Source organism: Perca fluviatilis, chromosome 5, assembly GCF_010015445.1.
Source record: "Perca fluviatilis chromosome 5, GENO_Pfluv_1.0, whole genome shotgun sequence".
NCBI classification, from domain to species: domain Eukaryota; kingdom Metazoa; phylum Chordata; class Actinopteri; order Perciformes; family Percidae; genus Perca; species Perca fluviatilis.
In genome coordinates, this window is record NC_053116.1 from 33,043,797 (window position 1) to 33,058,336 (window position 14,540).

Consider the following 14,540-nt stretch of genomic DNA (forward strand, 5'->3'; position numbering starts at 1 on the left):
TACACTGACCGATATCGTGACTCACCCTATTAGAAATAAAGAAGTGCCAAATAAAGGCAGGTTGAATGGGAGATGATACATTCAAACTCAAGTCATTTCATAATGCAAGCTCTGATTGATTCCACATTTGGCATGACAGTGGGTAGGGTGCTCCTCTACATGTGTTCAAATTAGAATTTGGATATCTTGATGCATTGAGGGAATACAGTACTACAAACAGAGAACAATAAGCAAAAATTCTGAAATTTGTTTTTTTAGTTTTCATAATTGAGGTATATTTTTATGCTCATACTTTTGTACTTTTCTGTAAGTAAAATATTTAATGCAGGACTTTTACTTCCACTATTGCACCTTTTTATATTTTGCATGTTTCCTAAATTGCAGTGCATCCAACCTTCAACAGATGGCACCAATTTAACACTGGAAGTTAATACTTTCTTAAATATTAAAATGCAGGAGCTTGCAGTTCCGCAGTCTAAACACTAGATGGCAGTAAAACCAAAGGCATGCTTTTCACATACAGTAAAATCACACTGCAGAGTTCATACAGGGTAAACAAGTCAAAAGAGTTAATGTGAGTCTGTGCATGCACATACTTCGATTTAACAGTGCAGGAAGGAGACACAGAGCCAAAGTTCCTCATACAATAATGCACCACTAATGCCAACACATTTTCAACCTGCCTCAAGATGTTTCTTTGACTTTAACTGAATTGCTCTGAAGACTTTGAACATATCATGTCAAATGTTGACTTAAATTATGAGCTGTCTACAGCAAGGGGATAAGCGAGCATCCGGAAAGCGAACATCCTATGGGGAATTTCTCAGGATAACAAGCCATCACCTTCAGCTAACATTCTATTGACTCGCATTCATTTTGGCATCACTTTGACAGCGAGTAACTTTACGTCTGAAGCATTTAAAGACTCTATTTGTCCATTGTTTATTTCTAAAGAAACACGACAATGTATATAAGGCTCCATTACCTTGTATCTCACATTATGAGAGCAGCAACGTAGCAGCTGTTTTTGTAAAAATAGGCTAACGATTGTGTCATAACCACGCGACTTTCTGTCGCACCGTAGAGAAATTACCGTATAGTCCGGAGAAGCTCGCAGGCAAACGGGGACGTGGAGGCATACAATCAAGGGAGAAGCCCATTATAGAGTCCATGAAAGCATATTTCAGCAACGTTTTGTTCCTGCTCCTACGCTCATGGACAGTTCCTACTCCCGCTCTCCGTCTCTGCAAGATTCAAAATGATTGAGATTTCTCTTGGCGCAGCTACCAGAAGACTTAAAAATTTCAGACAGGTTGCTCACTTCACATCTACGTCGTCAAGCTCAGTTTGAGGCTGCGCAGCAGCTGCGTAGTACGCTCAGCCATCACCGGAAAAGTGCTTCTAATTGACTTCGCTGGTCTCCGTCGAAGTCTACGGCGTCGCTGTGTCCATTTCGTTCACTGTCTATGGTCTACAGTGGTGAAAAAAGTACTCCGATCTTTTACCTTCCTTTAGCATTTAGTAGGGTCGAAAAGAAGAAACAACAAATGTTTTTCTGGGACTGGGAATATTAGATTAATTGTTAATTAATTAATTATTTTGCCTCTAAGAGTTATTTAAATGAAACCATCTGAGAAGTTTAAAAGAGGAAATCCCTCTTTATTGGAACCCTTGTCAGGTATTATCTCTGACATAACATCCAAGACAGTACAATCCAGCCTCAAACACTACCATTGATTTAAAAATCAAGCATTCCTCTTTTTTTGTTCACCTCCTGTTTTTGTTCTTTCTTAATGATTAGAAATCTTTGGTGCTGACTTGCAAGTGTGACACGTTCCAGTAAGTGGCGCGGGTCATCACACAGAGACAGGGGTCATTGTCCGCAACAAGCGTCAGCACCAGAGAATCTCCCACAGGAAACGCTCCAGCGTTGGCTGTTTTACCGCCAGAACAGCTGAAGAAAAATACCTCTGTGTTTTTGTTCCCTGAAGTTGTTGTCCCGGGGAGAGGGTGAATGCGAGGTTACTGATGTGAATTTTTTGGCCAATTAGCCTAGATTACGTATGTCAAATTTGGATCGCCTCAATCCTTTTTTTTTTTCTTTTTTTTTATGTGCAGTGCCGAAAGGAAGTTCAAACCAATACCCACATGTGTCTGTCATCACATTTTCCTTTCGGCCAATGTGTCTGTTCCCATGTGATTGTTCACAATATGACCGCGTGAGTTTGCACATAACAAATCAGCCAGTGTCAAGCAAGGACAGTGGTGGTAACATGTAACAGTCTGCCATGGTGGATTGAATTATGTTCCTCCTGATTTACATTCTATCAGATCTGTGGTCAGGATAGGGCAGTTCAGCTGAAATTCAGTGGAACAGGCAAATCCTTGTTATATTTTCAATTGAAATCTTAACACACGGCTCCATCTGCTCACAATCCAGCTCCAGACCAGACATTCGCAGAGTAATAAGCCAGTTACGCAAGCATTGGCCCACTTAGCCAGTGACCCCTCTCTCTCTCTCTCTCTTAAGTGTGAGTAGAGAGTGTGTGGATTAGAGTGTGTGTTGCACAAGCGGAGCACAGAGGAAGAGAGTCAGGAAGTGGGTCAATGCAGGATACAAATGGGTCGGAGCACCCTGTACTCCTCTGATCCGGGAAGCAATGACATCAGCAAGATTTGGATATTTGTGTGTGCATTAATGTAGTTAGTCAAAAACTTGTAAAAATGCATTGCTCTATGTGGTATGTGTGTACTTATCCTCTGGCTCTACATGTGGAGACACAGAGAAGACACCACATCATATCAACTAGAAAGGCTGGAAGTAAAAGTGCTGCTGTCAGTGGATGAAACATAAATCATGTGCCCCCTGGCTCTCATTGTACCTTTTTGTGTTTTTTTTACGTCCTCTACCAAGACCCCAACTCCCAATTTCCTATTGTGGTATCAGTGTTGGTTTTACTCTCTAAATGCTAGAAAACATGAATGAATTAAGCCAATAGCTGACGCCCGCTTACCTTTATAACCTTCCGTCCAGGAAACATGCTAAATTACTGGCAAAACACTCACAACTATGTGCTTAAATAAGCCTCTCTCTTCCTTGAGTTAAACAAACACCCATCAAAGTCATTGTGTGCTATAATTAAATTGCTACAAAGGAAATCCTGCGCAAAAATAAACTTGTCTTAAGATATGCAAGTGGCAGGGCTGCTGGGATGTGTTGTCAGTCAGTTGATTGGTCAGTCCACCACTTTTCAGTCCAGACTAAAATATCTCTTAGCCATTGTATTGCCATGACATTTTGTACAGACATTCATGATCCTAAGTGAATTTTCCTCTCACCACCATGAGATTGACATTTTTGTTTTTTAGTAAAATAGCTCGACAACAATTGGATGGATTGCCATCAAATTTAGTGGAGACACTCATGCCCCCCACAGGATGAATTGTAATAACTTTGATGATTTCAGCTATTAATCTTTGTCCACCTTGAGGTTTTCATTTGTCCAATACTACCTCTATATATCTTCAAATACAAACATACCTGCTAAACTTAATCATCTTAGCATTGCCATCGTGAACATGTTAGCATCATGGATGTCTCTATCTATAAATTGCAGGAATGTCTGTCCGTCTGTGTGTTATGCGCATATCTCTCGAAACGTTAGTCCGATGGATTTCAAACTTGACAGGTGTCTTGCTACGGGCACGAGTAAGTGCAGTGCCAAGTTTGACGTTGTTTGGATTAGAAATGCTAAATATATCGTTAAATGGCTTTTGCCGCTCTAGCCGCTAGCCACTCCCCTTCTCACGCTGAGGACCAGAGACAAAGCAGCGGGGCTTTGGCAGCTAAAATGTGACATACACCTCAGACTCACAAAAATGTGCAAAGTTGCACTAAAAGTTTGGACTACTTTGGAAATTAGTTCTGCTACTGGAGCTAAAACCCTTGTGTGGACGGAGATTGTTTTTGTCCCAAAACACCACTTGCAAAATGAAAACGTAGTGTAGATGAAGCCTTAGTCTTTTGGTAAAATGGAATTAAATATAAGGCTCATTATTCATTGCACGCACACACACACACACACACACACACACACACACCCTATACATATACATTCAGCACTGGACCTTGACCTTCCACATCCCAGGCCACATCTGCAGTGGCTGCAAAGTCAAAAATGAATAAGTCATATGTCAGTTATTATTCATGTTTCAGGGAGGAAAATTCCTGTAAAACATTTTTTTTAACATCAAGCAGCATATTACTGTTATGGTTAATTTTCTTGTTTCACATTTGACCCTTATGTGTAACAAGTATTTGCAAAATGATTACACAATCAGTGTTTGATTCTCTTCACAACAAGCACTCATCCAGTGTAATCTGCCTTCATGCTCTGCTTGTGGATTAGACTGTTGTGTGTTCATGTGCTGAGTGCCAGCAGACACTACTAAGTACTCAGCTCAACCTTCAATCAGGATAAATGTCTGATTTCACTTTGTCTCATTATCACTGCATGCACTGTGTGTGCGTTTGTGTGTGTCTGCATCAGGGCTGCACAATATATTTTATCGCCATCGCGATATCAACTGGTGCAATAAACCCATCGCCAAAGGCTGCCACATATCGCGAAAGACGCTCAGAGACTTTTTTTAAAGAAATAATCAGTAGAAAACTGCACTTTAAAATGTAACTGTCATTCTTGTTATAGTGGTTGTCAGGGATCTGAGACAATGGAAATCAAAAGCACAACTCAGGAGGCAAAAAGGAAGAAGCAAAATGTATTTTACTTGAAGCAAACATCCAGGCAGGCAAACGTCCAAAAAATGGAATGGCTGAGGCGAAGTCCGAAAAAGCATTAACAGGGTCAAAAACTAGTTGCAGATCAACAAATGAGACGCTGGAAAGCCAGGGCAAAAGCACTGAAACAATCTAGCAGAGGGCTAGTGGAAATGACTAGTTGATATACTAAGCTAGCTAATACTAGCTAATGAGTGAATGGGGAACAGCTGAGTGGGGAGGATGAGCAGGTGAAGCGAATCTCCTGATGGAAGGGCAGGCAGATGGAAGTGGCAGGGTCTGAAATGACCGCAGAGTTAAGGGCCATTCACATTGTACGTGCAAACGGCAGCGCTGCGCTATGAAACCCATTATTGTCAATGGCTTGCACGCGCAAGAACTTAGACAGAGGGGCCGTTCACATTGTATGCGGCATGCACTGCGCTCGCCACTAGGTTGTCCTATTCTCAACTATTTACACGCACAATTTGTCATCATACATGCGCCAATATTTGAATGCACGTCAAGTCTGTGTCCAGTGTTTACATCAGATGTGCAGTAGGCTACATGCAACATTGTGTAGGATACACTGCTGCTAACCCATATTTTGAATCTTAGTCTTATCTGTTGACACCTGTCCCTTTTAAATGGCAATAAAAGCTTTCTCTTTTTATTTGCTCTATTTTTTTGTGAGAAATCCTCATTTTTAGAGGATTAGCAATCACCCAAAACCAAGAGGCGCCTTAAGCAAAGACACTCTGTGTACTCTCTCTTTTGAACCTGATGGACCCGGTTGACCCGGTCAGAGGCCTGCTTGTTTCGCCCTTCAGCTATGGCCACTCCCCTAATGTCAGGTCTAACCGCTGCAAGTCAGGAACCAAATACCAACAGCAACTTGAGAGAGTGGAAATAACTAGTTGATATACTAAGATAGCTAATACTAGCTAATGAGTGAATGGGGAACAGCTGAGTGGGGAGGATGAGCAGGTGAAGCGAATCTATTGATGGAAGGGCAGGCAGACGGAAGTGGCAGGGTCTGAAATGACCGCAGAGTTAAGGGCCATTCACATTGTACGCGCAAACGGCACAGCGCACCTCCGTTCTTGCGCGTGTCGCGGTCAAAGTTGAACCATGTTGAACTTTGACCGTGGCACGCGCAAGAGCGGCCAGCCGCAAAATGCCGCTTGCCCTGCGTTTTGCTCAGCGCAGCGACAGACCAGTTCTTGTGCGTGCAAGCCATTGACAGTAATGGGTTTCATAGCGCAGCGCTGCCGTTTGCGCGTACAATGTGAATGGCCCTACACGTATAATGGACCTTTTTCACAGCAGACATTTTGACTTGTCATAGTAGGAAAAGTGAAATTGATAACCTTAACGATGACTAAGTTCCATCAAGTGTCCCAGTAAGCTATTTCAGTGAGTCAGCATGCACAATACCAGGGCCTCTCCTAAGTGGAATGCAGCCATCATTAATGGGTTTGAATACACCTGTGCTTTTCCTACTGACATGTCGACATGTCTGCCGTGAAAAAGGTCTATTAAGCAGACAGGAGGACTTCAAAATCCAACACCATGACAGGGGTGCCTTTGATTTTCAATTCAATTTTCATTCTGTTCAGTAGAAGTTAATAAAGGATTTCCTCTTATGTGTTTTAAATTCAACAAGCAAATTGTTGTATTTTAGCATAATTTTGAAATCAGCGGACATGCAGAACTGAGTACACTTTAATCAGGATTTCTGCCGAGTTTTAAAAAGTCTAAAAAAAGTCTAAAATTTCGAAATCAAAATTGTAGGCCTTAAAAAGTCTTGAATTAAAAGTATTGTGTTCTAGGTCTTAAATCATTTTAAACAGGTCTTAATTTTCCTACGTCAATGTACACTACCGCTAATGCTCATTTAAATGCTCCTGCAGCGCTTTAGAATGTTTTTTTTTTATTCGGTGTAGTTCTTTCTGTCGCTAGTCCAAATATAATTTGCTGTATTTACGACTACAACTGAGACCAACGTGCAACTTAGTTTGGAGCCAATCTAGACACGAGTCCTATAATGCCAATGAGGAAATCAGGGATTTTTTTTTATGTCGGGATATAGGTCTTAAATTTCATTCATAATGGTCTTAAAAAGGTCTTAAAAAGTCTTAAATTTGACTCGGTGAAACCTGTAGAAACCCTGTTACTATCTATTTATTTATTGCAAGTAATATCGTTATTGTGATATTCAACAACGCATATTTTACTCATATTGCTGTAGTCTGCGTTAACTGTCACTAGTGTCAGTGTATAGTGTGCATAGTATGCACACACACACACACACACACACACAACACACACAGCATTGCATTGCATTTTTTAATCCCCCTCCACTCAAAGTTGTTTTGTTTGTTTACCTACAGTTGAATGTTTGAGCTTCCCAGTGCAAAATAATTAATTTCTGTATCCAACAGTTTGACTTTTGAAATTTAACAAATTCCATATCAGTTCAAATAAGTGATTCAAAGTATGATATTAAAAAAGTGAATAATTTGTTTCATGTCGTGCATGTTTTTTTTTTCTTATCAGAAATTCAAGTTATTTGTAAGCTCCAAATCATTCATTGACCTTTGTGCCCTGGAAGATGGCCTTTGTGCCCCAACATTTTTTTTTGTCACACCGAAGGCCAAATGGTCTTGACCCTAAAATTACGAAATTCCAAGCCTGGTACATCCATTCATTTTTGTAGTGTTACCGTCGCTAGGACTTTTGGTTTGTAATTATCACCTTCTGCTCTGTCACCACGGTATGGCGATAATATCCTGTCCACGGTTGTGAATGGAGCCAGCAACAGCCGAGACGGTGACAGACTATGTCAACACATTGGACCTCCCATGACTCCTATGTACATTCCAACTATAACACACACACACACACACACACACACACACACACACACACACACACACACACACACACACACACACACACACACACACACACACACAAAGCTTTCTCCACCTGAGTTAGATCAGAGGAAGCAGAAGCGTAACACCTCTCACACACACACACACACACACACACACACACACACACACACACACACACACACACACACACACACACACACACACACACACACACACCACACACAAACAGCCAGCAGGAAGAGTCGAGGTCAGTTCCTGTTTTTGTACCTTTTTCAGGTTCTTCAACTTCTATAAACTGCAGGCCGCATAATCCCCAGTTTCCTCTGCTATTAAGGACTGATTAACAAACAGCCCAATGGAAAGTTCAGGGAGTAAGGTCAGGGGAGCTTTGTATAATTAATGGTCAGCGGCTACTGACCGGCTCTCCCTACTCAGCAGTTACCATCAGCCTGGCTGGAGCCGGAAAGCCTGCGCTCAACAACAGTGCGAGAGCGGTAAATTCTTTATTTTATTCGCTGCTGGAAAATGAGACATTTAAATGGGGAAACAAAAAGGTGTTTCAAATGCGCTTTCTCATACAGTTTGATCACGGCAAATGCTCATTATATAATAAGTGCAAACAGAATATATGTCAGTGTAGAAAATACAAGGCTCTGGGATCCACAACAATGAAAGAGTGGTGCAGTAACACCAATAACAACAACCACACCAAACCTGCTTCAACTGTATTGTTTTTGTCTGGTGAAAAGAGTAAACACACCCATACAACGGGTGGAGATCATGTTTCTGCCTCCTTGTGTGTTTCCACCACTTCCAATCCAAACAGGAACTAGAAGGCCACTCAGAGAGCACCAGTGCCGGAATTGGACCCTCCCAAAAAAGGTGGCAGTACTCTAATTCAACAGTTGCATGACATGATCCTCACCTGTGTCTTGGATATATTTATATATCTTGTAGGGCTCACCCCGACTAGTTAACTATTCGATGATTCAATCTAAGGAGCCTGATTTGACTATCAATCTCACAGTTGAATCATCGCAGTGTCGGAAAACGTGGTTATGAAACCAAGGATCAATCCATTCGGGCACACAGGGGCGGTGACTGTCTGATTTGACATAGAATAGCTTTGGGTTTTTTCAAGAAATCATGATGTATATCCTATTTCGGTATACATATCAGCCTATTAATAATACTGTTGATAACAATAAGGAATAAGGGTACTCTGGTGGATAAAAATCAGAAGTGCTGGTACTCAGTACTAGCGAGTACTGGCCCATTTCAGGCCCTGCAGAGCACAGACCTCCGCCACGCCATGCCCTATCTCCCAATGTTAATGCAGTGTACATTTTCCCAGGAAACCACATGAATGCAGTGTTGTGCAATGTAAACAAAAGTGAAAAATAGTTTGTGTATCCGTCGACCATGAACATTTCCCATCGTTTTTGTTGCTTTTTTCTAGGCCTTTTTAAATGTTTTTGTCACCACCTTTTTAAATGTTTTAAGTCATGGTCAATAAACCCAATTTATATATAATTATACCTAATTTTTTAGTTTAAAAAAAGCATTAATTATGAATTATTTTGACTAATAGTTAAGATCAGAGGATGTTGAGTGAATCACAGACCGGTATGTCAAAGTTTAGTCAGGATACTGTTTTGAAACTATTTAAACATTCTTTTCAAATGCTATAAAATTGAATAAAACCCCAACAATTCAATACAAGTTATCACACATTTTACCCGCTAAGAATGGTGTATGGGTTCCATACCATACAACGTGCATACGTGTTATTTTTGGTCCATTTGGTTAAAAGAAACCTATATTTCTGATATAATTTCTTTTATATTGGGTCAAATTAGACCCAACACAACTTGCAATAAGTGTTTGAGTTCTTCTAATCAACCATTACACAGTGGACAACAAAATACAAAATACAGCACTCAGTGCAAATCAGTGCACCATTGCTTGTCATGTTTTGCTAGCTTGCATGTATGGTCAATACACCATGCTGTCATTTTGTCTGTATGGACAGTTTTCAACTTTACGTAACTTAAACTTTTACTAGTGTCTATGTATAGCTAAGTAATGATTATTCTATTTTTTATATATTGTGTTGCCTGTTGTACTGTTGCCTGTTTTTTCTATTTCTTTTTTTTTTCTTGACGAACTGTCTTTGCACTATCATGCCATTTGCACACTTCTGATGTTTGCTATGACCAAAAACTGTCTTTGCACTATCATGTAACTTGACTTGTCACTTAATTTAAATGTCTAATTTTTATTGATGCCCATACATAGTGATAGTTATATAGTTTTTAGCTATGTCTAGTTTTTTTTAACTTTAGTCTAGGTTTAACTACATGTTTTTTTTTGTCTTCGCTGTGGGATGGAGGGAAACGTAATTTTGATTGCTTTGTATGTTTGGAACATGTGAAAAATCGACAATAAAGCTGACTCTGACTCTGACTCTGACTTGAATAGATATACAATTTGCACTGACGCTATCTTGCACTATGATGCCATTGCACCTTTCTGCATTTTTTCCACATCGCTCCTTTAAACATGCTACAACCAAACTTTACTGTAAGGGCACACTATTGATATCTTTCTTTGTATTAATGTCTGTGTGCCTATGTAGATGTATGTTGTGTATAAGCTATTGGACACCTTAATTTCCTTCGGGATAAATAAAGTATCTCTATCTATCTATCTCTTTTGTAGCCTATTTCTGTACGTAGCTTTCATGCCAGTGCCATATGTTGTCAAATTTGCTTTCTTACAAAGAATTGGATCCAGAATCAGAAATGCTTTGATGCAAATTTGATTGATTCCATTGATTCTTATTTTCAAACTGTGGCTGAAAACTGAAATGCTGTAAATATTACACAAAATACATATAAACCAAAATGAAATCTATAAGAGTATAAGAAATTAAGAAAATAAAATCTATTACAGTAAAGTATAAACATCTATTACTGTAGAGTATAAGAACTGGACTGCTTGAATGACATCCGTGTTAACTGTTCTGCAAAAGGGTGGGGAAAATGTGTCAATCCAATGAGAAAGATTTAACACATTTGCGAGAGGTGTCTTCTGCTCTGCTGAGACGGTGATGATGAAAACCGAGTGGATCCCAGTTTCTTTAAGCAGGTCAAAGCAATGTAATGCAAAAATGCAAAAACTGTAATGCAGCATTGTTAATCGTGACTCGTCACAGAATCATTCACCTGCGAGTGACAGTCCACATCAACGGGGTTAAGAAATGCAGTGTGTCATCATCACATGCTCACTGAGGATCAAAGTCTCTAAAGCCAGTAGTAGCAAGCAGAAGCTTGAGCGTTGCCACATCAGTGTTCTTTATTGTTTTTTCAGGAATGAGGAAGTGTGTGAGGCAGCATCTTTACGGGAAGGCAGCGAGGGTGGGAGGGAGGGAGGGAGGGAGGGGGAGGGGGAGGGAGGGAGGGGTAGTTGTAATGGGAATTCATGTGGGCGGGCAGGTTATGACAAATATTTGTTAAGACTGAAGGAAGGAAGGGATGAGAATGGAAGGCAAAGTGCAAAGGTGGAAAACTTTTAATTACATTGGAGGCCGGGTAATCACATTTCTCATCCCGCTCACACAGCGGTTGGCTTCTTTGTACCCACCCCAGCCTTTGAATTATCATTGTTACTCTGTTAATGCTTGCAACCTCTTGACAAACCTGATGGCTGTTGTGAAACTAAATTTCATGCCAGAGAATTTGGCAAACAAGGATTAGTCAAAGAGGGAATTATTGTAGCCTGGGGCAATGATACACTGTGTTCTCTTTCACAATGTTATGAAAAATTGGTCAAATGTGTTCCAGTGCAGGGAAAGCATGAGTAGACAGACACAGCACACACAAAAAAAAACACACTATGTAGAAACAAATCCAGAGCATTATTCAAAGGTCAGTGTTTACACCACCGTATTGATCTGTGTGTGTGTAAACAGGATGTGTATGTGTGTGGTTTTGTCTGTAACTACGTGGAAATAACATGCATTCTGGATTGCATTGCAGTGTGTGTGATTGTTGTTTTTTTTAGGTCCTTATCTGGTGTTGCTTTGTCCATATTCCCACTCGCTGACAGCGAGGCAGAGCAGGCTGACCTTATCCCTTAAAAGACGTGGCAGCAGCCGGCCCAATGTGTAAGCCGGTGAGTAAGCCAACAGGAATGTGGCACTCCCCAGGCATCTCCTGGAAACCTCTCATAGGTTCTCACAGAGCAATGGAGAGTTCAGACAGTGAGCCTCTTACTGTTGCTGCTAACCCATATTTTGAATCTTAGTCTTATCTGTTGACATCTGTCCCTTTAAATGGCCATAAAAGCTTTCTCTTTGTCTTAGCTCTATTTTTTGGTGAGAAATCCTCATTTTTAGAGTATTAGCAATCACCCAAAACCAAGAGGCGCCTTAAGCAAAGACACTCTGTGTACTTTCTCTTTTGAACCTGATGGACCCGGTCAGAGGCCTGCTTGTTTCGCCCTTCAGCTATTGCCACTCCCCTAATGTCAGGTCTAACCGCTGCAAGTCAGGAACCAAATACCAACAGCAACTTTTACTTCTGTCGACGCAAATACCTTTGAGGATGTTGATGAATATCAGTGGCCAATGGCGGGGCTAGAAGGGGGCCCCCCCATCCATCGGGCTAGAGTGCTGTCAATCTGACAACTTTGGCCCAGACTGGCCCAACACATAAGATCACAAATACCACCCGTCCTTGCGCTCCCCTGAATATGTATACCAACTTCTACTCCTTAAAACTACTAACGCAATGTAGCCTAATGAGTAAGCAAGAATCAGTTAGAGTTGACACATTAAATTAAATACAAAAAAGTGCCATTTATTAATACAATAAAACGGTATACTCCTAGTGTTATCATCAAAAGTTTGTCCACCACTTGTTTCTGGCTCAGTTTTATCAAGGGGCAAAGTGTTTTAAGGGGAGTTGTGCTTCCCGCAGGTTCTACCCTCACTCCCTCATCTCTGTCCCTCTCCACTGTGCATGCCACCGACACCACCACCACTATCATCAGCCACGGGAGCTGATGAAGGTCCTGCTACTGCTGAAAACATGTCTGTCAATTTGACACATTTGGCAGCGTCTGCCTGAAGGGACTGTTTCTTTTTTTTTTCTCACGCAGGCCAGGCTAGCTGTTTCCCCCAGCTTCCAGTCTTTGTGCTAAGCTAAGCTAACTGGCTCCTTACTCCAGCACAAACACAAGTAGTAGGCTATAGCGTCTTGCCAGGGTTATTAGTTAACTTAAACGAAAATAAGCAGTGAAAATGATTTTGAGTTAAGTGAAACTAAATAAAATCTAAAGCCTTCAAGATATACTAAAACTAAACTGAATATATTGCCAGGTTAAAAAACAATAATAAAAATAACATTAAAATAAACGTAAATCATTTCAGTTTTAGTTTTTTTGCTATAATTCCCGTGACATTGAACCACATAAATTAAACAGACTTGACATGAGATGCGTAATGTCTTCATATCGGATACTAAAGAGTGCAAAGATTACACATTAAACGTCATGCCTATTCTCCAACCATGTATCTTGTATGTATATGTAGCCACATACGTCTGAGCCAGACTGTTTCAACTAAAACTACTGTAAGACCCTAACCCTAACCCTAACCCTAAAATGAAATATATACAAACTAAACTCAACTAACAACAACAAACTAAACTGCAAGGAAGCAAATAAGCGTGTTCAATATCAATCACTATTTCTTTATGGTGACAGGGTGCCGCGACTGGATATTTAAAGGGCAAGAAAGAGGATGACACAGCGCAGGGCATGACATAAACACACAAATCATGAATGCAGAGCAGAACCTTTCCTGGGTGATTTTGTCCAAATCCATTCATCAGAGTTTCCTCAACCACCCCTTCCCATAACCTTTCCGCTTCAAGTATCGGCTGCCTCCCCCTCCCACAGCCTATCAGCTGCTCAGGGAATTAGCCAACGAGAAAGTCAGGGTCACCCCTGGCTCAGAAAAGTTCTACTCCCACTGCCCTGGAAACCCAACAGGCATCCTGGAGACAAATACAGAGCCACTGAGCTACCACAGTGATTTCCTTCACTCCCACAGTTCCCAGTCAGTCATGGGAAAATACCCACTGAACATGTTTTAACTAAAGCAAATAAAGGAGAAGAGGCTGTTGGGTGAGAAGCTTCAGCTGGCAAGAGTCAGCTCAGGAATCCTAATTTCTTGCTCCACTTGAATGCTCTCTCTGTTGTTTTCTTCTGGTGGATAGAAGAGAGAAGTTTAGTTATTCTCTAGATGAATTTCCTCCTAGTCCAATGGTAAACTCCCTTTGAGTGCTGCTGTAATATTTTTACATTAATGATGGTAAGGATGACTACATATGTGAAAAGTGTTGCCTGTAGTGATGAAGCAGCAGAGAAGCTTTAAACTTAATGTTTTGTTTTTACGGAAAACTTAAACTATTAGCTTGTTAGCAACTTGTCCGATCGTCCGACCGTTTGGGTTTCTTGCCCCGCGGGGCTTTTGTTGTAGCGATGTTGATCTAAGCAATTAGTTTAGTGAGCATGATGTTATCATAACCGATTAAAATGATGGCCAAAACTACAAAAGTAGGCTAAGTTGTAATGAACCAGACATGTACTTTAGGTCAAGTGATGCAATTCTTGCCATGTTTACATCTGTAAACCAACTGGACAAAGGTGGAGGATGAATATTATAAGATGTGAACAAATGGAGAATGTACTTAGTAACTGTTAGTCTATATCCACAACGTTCCACTTCCGGGATTGCGCCGGTGCCAGACATAAGGGATATCTGGCCGAAAAGAGTGACATCCGGTAGAATTTCC